The 5,000-nt window shown below is 44.5% G+C and overlaps 1 protein-coding gene across 1 annotated transcript in view; it reads left to right on the top strand.

The window, feature by feature from the left end:
- Window positions 1-5,000, top strand: part of LOC132446376 (SH3 and cysteine-rich domain-containing protein 2-like) — a 17,947-nt gene that overhangs the window by 1,041 nt on the left and 11,906 nt on the right. The gene's annotated exons all lie outside the window — the stretch shown is intronic.

The raw sequence follows: 5,000 nt of genomic DNA, 5'->3' as shown, positions 1-5,000 counted from the left end.
TTCCGGTTTACGTTCAGGTCCCTCTGTTTCTGGGGTGATCTCTCAGGTAGAGAAATCTTGCGTCACACTTTGAACTCAAATCCGATTACACCGCGTGTAACTATTGGATTAAGAAATCATAGATTACTGACGGGAGCGTGAAAAGACACATCCACGTTTGATGTGTTGAATATGTGCCAGTTCTATAGAGGAGGGGTGAGCATTCAACGGAGTTCGGACTGGGGAATAATGTCATGAGAATAAAACACAAAGTTGCATTTCTTGGTTGATCTGCTGTCATCCTGCGCAGCAAATCAACCGTTGGGTTTGCTGTCACATTCATCCTCATCTGAGTCCTTCTCTCACCGCTTAAAATTTCCATTAAAGGAAGGTATTTCATTACGGAACTGTTCCATTTAAAGGACACACTTATTTTGTCTGTAAACCATGAAAATTATTGTAATGTTTCTGTGATTTTTCGATATTTGAACGGTATTTGAATGCTGCTTTTGACCTGAAATAGCCATGAAATCAAGATTTTCAACTTTAACAAATCAAAATACCCAAATGCATCGTTTCAAACTGCAACACAGCAATCTCCAGTGTTGAATGTGTTTGTTTTGAGCTTGTGTATTCGTGTGTGTGTGTTTGTGTGTGTATGTGATAGTGTGTGTTTGCTGTGTGTTGCAGCTGTTGCTATATGAAAGTTTGTATCTGTTTGTATTTGCTTGTGTGCGTGCGTGTGTGTGTGTGTGTGCACGCTTGTCTATTTTTTGTGTGCGTTTTTATGTATGTATATTTGGTGCTGTGTGTGTGTTGGTATATGAATGTGTGTGTCTTTGTGTGTCAGTGTGTGTGTTTTTGTATGTGTGCGTGTGGGCATTTGCTGTTGTATATGTGATGGTGTATGTGTGTGAGCAGCGGCCATTGTGAAGTAACAGGTGGTCGTCTTTATCTCGGCCGGGCAGCACACCGGGACCCGGGTTATATTCATTTACGAGCCAATCAGCTCGCAGTTTGCTTGGTCTGGCGGGGGTGGGGGGGGGTCTGGTCATAACTCACGGCGACATAAAGACCGAGGCGAGGAGGAGAGGAAACACAAGGAGGAGAGGAAACACACATGCCCCCGTCAGCAGGGGATGGAGAGTAATGGTGTGGGGGGGGGGGGGGGGGGGGGGGGTACGGATACCTCTAGCTCTACTGTACTCTGTCCTGTATTCCACTCTACATTACTCTATGCACTAGTTACTCCCTCTGATCTAAACTCCACTTCTCCACTCTCTACTCTACACACCCATACTCTCTGCTCTAGTTTCCTTCCTTTATTCTGTTCTGCTCTGCTCAATTCTACTCTACTTTAAACATCTTTACCCTTTTCTACTCTATAGTATATTCTGCTCCTCTCTATTGTACTTTACTCTACTCTACTCTGCCACTCTGCTATGACTCTACTAAACTCACTCCCTCTTTCTCTCTCTGCTCCCTCCCTTTTTTGTCAATTCAATTGAAAGGGCTTTATTTTCATGGGAAGAATGATGCTTTACATTGCCAAAGCACGTACAATCCCCGTCCCCCCTCTGTCTACTGTTGGTCTGGGTGGTAATTGAGCCTGAGGGCCGAGTAAGAGTTGTTCTGAACCAGCAACAATCCAGAGATCCTCGAGAGATGCCCACGTATCTCCCTTCATGGCTGTGGACCCCATATTGTTTTGGGGGTCTCTGTGTATGGCGGGGGGAAACTACACAATGTACCGCACCTTATAACACTGGGCTACTCTGTACATCATCACCCTATATACCCATGTTTGGTTGTATAGGGTGATGATGTACAGAGTAGCTGGCTTCCCAGCATTTAGAAAGATCCAAACTGAGGCTTGGTGACCGAATGCCAGTGGAACCACGAGCTTCTACACGTTGGCTCTCTTCAGATCTTACGGGTGGTTACTTCATGGTAGAAAGTGGTTCCACCAGGTGGTTAAGGAGCACATCGAGGACAGGAACCTTCCATACAGATGCTTACAGGTAGGCTCAGAACAGCAGGGATCGAACCTGGATCTTTCCGCTGGGGCGAGACTGAAAAATGAGCTAACCCAGACCCTGAACACATGGTCATGTGTGGCTTCTTATCTGAACTGCTATGGTTTGCCCGTTTCATTCCCTGCGGGTGCCGATGAAAAGGTCACGCAAGTATTCATTCTGTGGAGGCATTGTTAAAAATGGTTGAGAGAGAGAGGGAATTGGAGAGAGAGAGAAACAGGGAAAGTTGCAGAGAGAGACACAGGGAAAGTTTGAGTTAGAAAAATTAGAGAGAGCATAGGGACATGAGTGTCTTTCAAATATCACTGCTGTTGTTTTCCTGATCCTCACCCCTTGCTGCCCCGGTTCAGTTTGATTAATCAAGAGGGATTGAATCCGGGATGGATGAAAGGGGCTGACTGAGTGTGGTGCTACTGCAGAGACCTCACCATACTACCCATATTGCCCTCTTACCTCTAGGCTCCCAACCCTCCTTTACTGACGAGGTGCTGGGATGGATCCCTGGTATCTGCACTCTACCTGAGTCATCTTTTAGCAGGACGCCTGGGTTGGCCTAACCCCTACCTGGTCCTTCAGTGAATTACCAGCAGTACTGTACACTATGAAACAAGGAAATAAGGGCCACTGTCCCTTTAATTTGAACTGGATCCACATTTTTCTTGAGCATCCATTTCTAAAATCTATTAATGTTGAAATATTGATCCACGATGCGAGGGAATGGTTGCCGGCCGTAGAAAAATCCCTGAAGTCATAATTTCACCTTCTGTCTTACCCCCCCTCCCTGTTGGCCGGGTTGGGAGGGTTTAGTGCCAGGGAAATGGGCGCAAGTGCGGCAGTAAACAACCCATCCAAACAGGCTTGCTGGCAGGCTGGCTTGCTGGCTGGTTGCTTGACTGGTTGGGTGACTGACTGGATGACTGGTTGCTTGACTGACTGGTGGACAGCGGACTGCCTGATTGGCTGACTTCTTGTTGTCTCACTGACTGACTGCCTGACTGGCTGTCTGAATTGCATTTTCTTATAAACTACTGTTAGTGGGGTCTGGGGGTGATCCAAGCTCAAATAAAACCTATGGTTATGCTGTACAGAGAACTGCTACTGCTGGCTGTATGCTCCAATCAAGCTTAGCCTCCAAATAAATACATACTAAATTACAACTTCCAATACACTTCTGACAGCAAAGTATTTATGGCATCAGACTAGCTGATCAATCACAACCACATTTTCTATGACACTTATTAGTGTGGTAGGGAGAGAGAGAGACATGGGAAAGGGGAGAGAGAGAGATGGAGAGAGAGAGAGAGAGAGAGAGGGAGAGAGAGAGAGAGAGAGAGAGAGGAGAGAGAGAGAGAGAGAGAGAGAGAGAGAGAGAGAGAGAGAGAGAGAGGGGGGGAGAGAGAGAGAGAGAGAGAGAGAGAGAGAGAGAGAGAGAGAGAGAGAGAGAGAGAGAGGGGTGAGGGAGGGAGAGGGAGAGAGATATGAAATTTAAAATGACAATATCAAAGATATACTTAAGAAAGAGAGAGAAAGGATGAGAAGGGACTGAAACAATTCAAACAAGAATGAGAATAACCTCCTAATATTACTAAAGTCACCCAGGGACTAAAGTCACCTTCACTGCTAAAGCTCCTTGTGCAAATAAGCCTTTAAGGGACGGCTTTGGAGATTACAATGATTGCCAAACCATCCAACAATACAGAGCTGCATGCTATCATATTTAGCTTACTCTAGCAGCATGCTAGCAGGTTGATCTTGTGCTAGCAGCATGCTAACAGATTTATGTTGCTAGTAGCAGAGATTCGCTAGTACTAAGATTTTAAGCACTGAATATATGAAGCAACACCAGGGTTTTTTACGGAAAACCAGCTCTATAAAAAAACATATTTTTGTATTGTGTGATGTTGTATTTTGCTGATGCAGGTTAAAAGACACGCCTTCTAATGCCCTTTTATTCACACAATCATGAACCGATTAGGTATAAATGCATAAAAAATATTTAATATGATAATTATCTATGAATTTTCATTACACATTTCCTCAGCAAGACGTTAGCCGACCCCGCTGCCCAGTAGCTGCTCGTCATGCCGAGCGAGGCAGCCACTCACTCCACAGTTTACATTTATTATGGCACATTCAGCGTTGTCACACTATGGGTCGTTGTGTACTACAATGCTAGCATGGCTATGTTGGCTGTGTCAAACGCCATCAGGGGCAATGGAATCATATATATTCATGAGTTGACCAATAGACTGTGTAGCCTCAGTGTAATCATAACTTTTATAAACAACCACACTCTAAACAACTGTCAATTGTCTATTGGAAAACGATTGGGTATTTACAGGAACAGTTCGGTAAGTTATTGCACTGTAGCCGGTAATGCAAACAAATCTGAACTTGACAGAGATTCTCAATTTAAAGCATTTAGCTCATTTAACCTGGCCTTGGGAGACCATCCCAATCTCGGTAGTTCACATTTTACTGAGGTCTGGCCTTGGGCCTGTTAAAGCCTTTTTCCAAAGATGAAAATATGCCCTGACCAATCAGTTCTCGGGGGGGAAGGAGAACAGTTCATAAAGAACAGCGTCGCAGGCTGACAAATTGACAACAACATAAGGGCAGTGCCCAAGGAAAGTGTAGCAATCAAAACTGGTTTTATCCGCAATGTAAATAAACAACGAATGAATGATTAACATGATCAAATATGAAAATAAATCTGCATGAAAAAGTATTTTCGCAGAGAATAATATGTATTTGACTTACTTACAGCTGGACTAGAACAAGAACAAAGAGAGCACGAGTTTCACTATGGTTTGGAAGGAGTTTTTTGAACAACGTATGGCAGCGGCCATGATTGGAAATCAATGGCTGGCCAGCTTAGGCCAGACTGATATACATTGCGAAACGCAAACATCAGGGTAGTCTCAGCAGGCCATCCTGATACATTCTACAATGCTTAGCCTCTCTCCGGTTGCTATTGAACAAGCT

Source organism: Gadus macrocephalus, chromosome 18 (genome assembly GCF_031168955.1).
Source record: "Gadus macrocephalus chromosome 18, ASM3116895v1".
NCBI classification, from domain to species: domain Eukaryota; kingdom Metazoa; phylum Chordata; class Actinopteri; order Gadiformes; family Gadidae; genus Gadus; species Gadus macrocephalus.
Note: the sequence above shows the minus strand (reverse complement) of the source record. Positions and strands in the feature narration are given on the sequence as shown.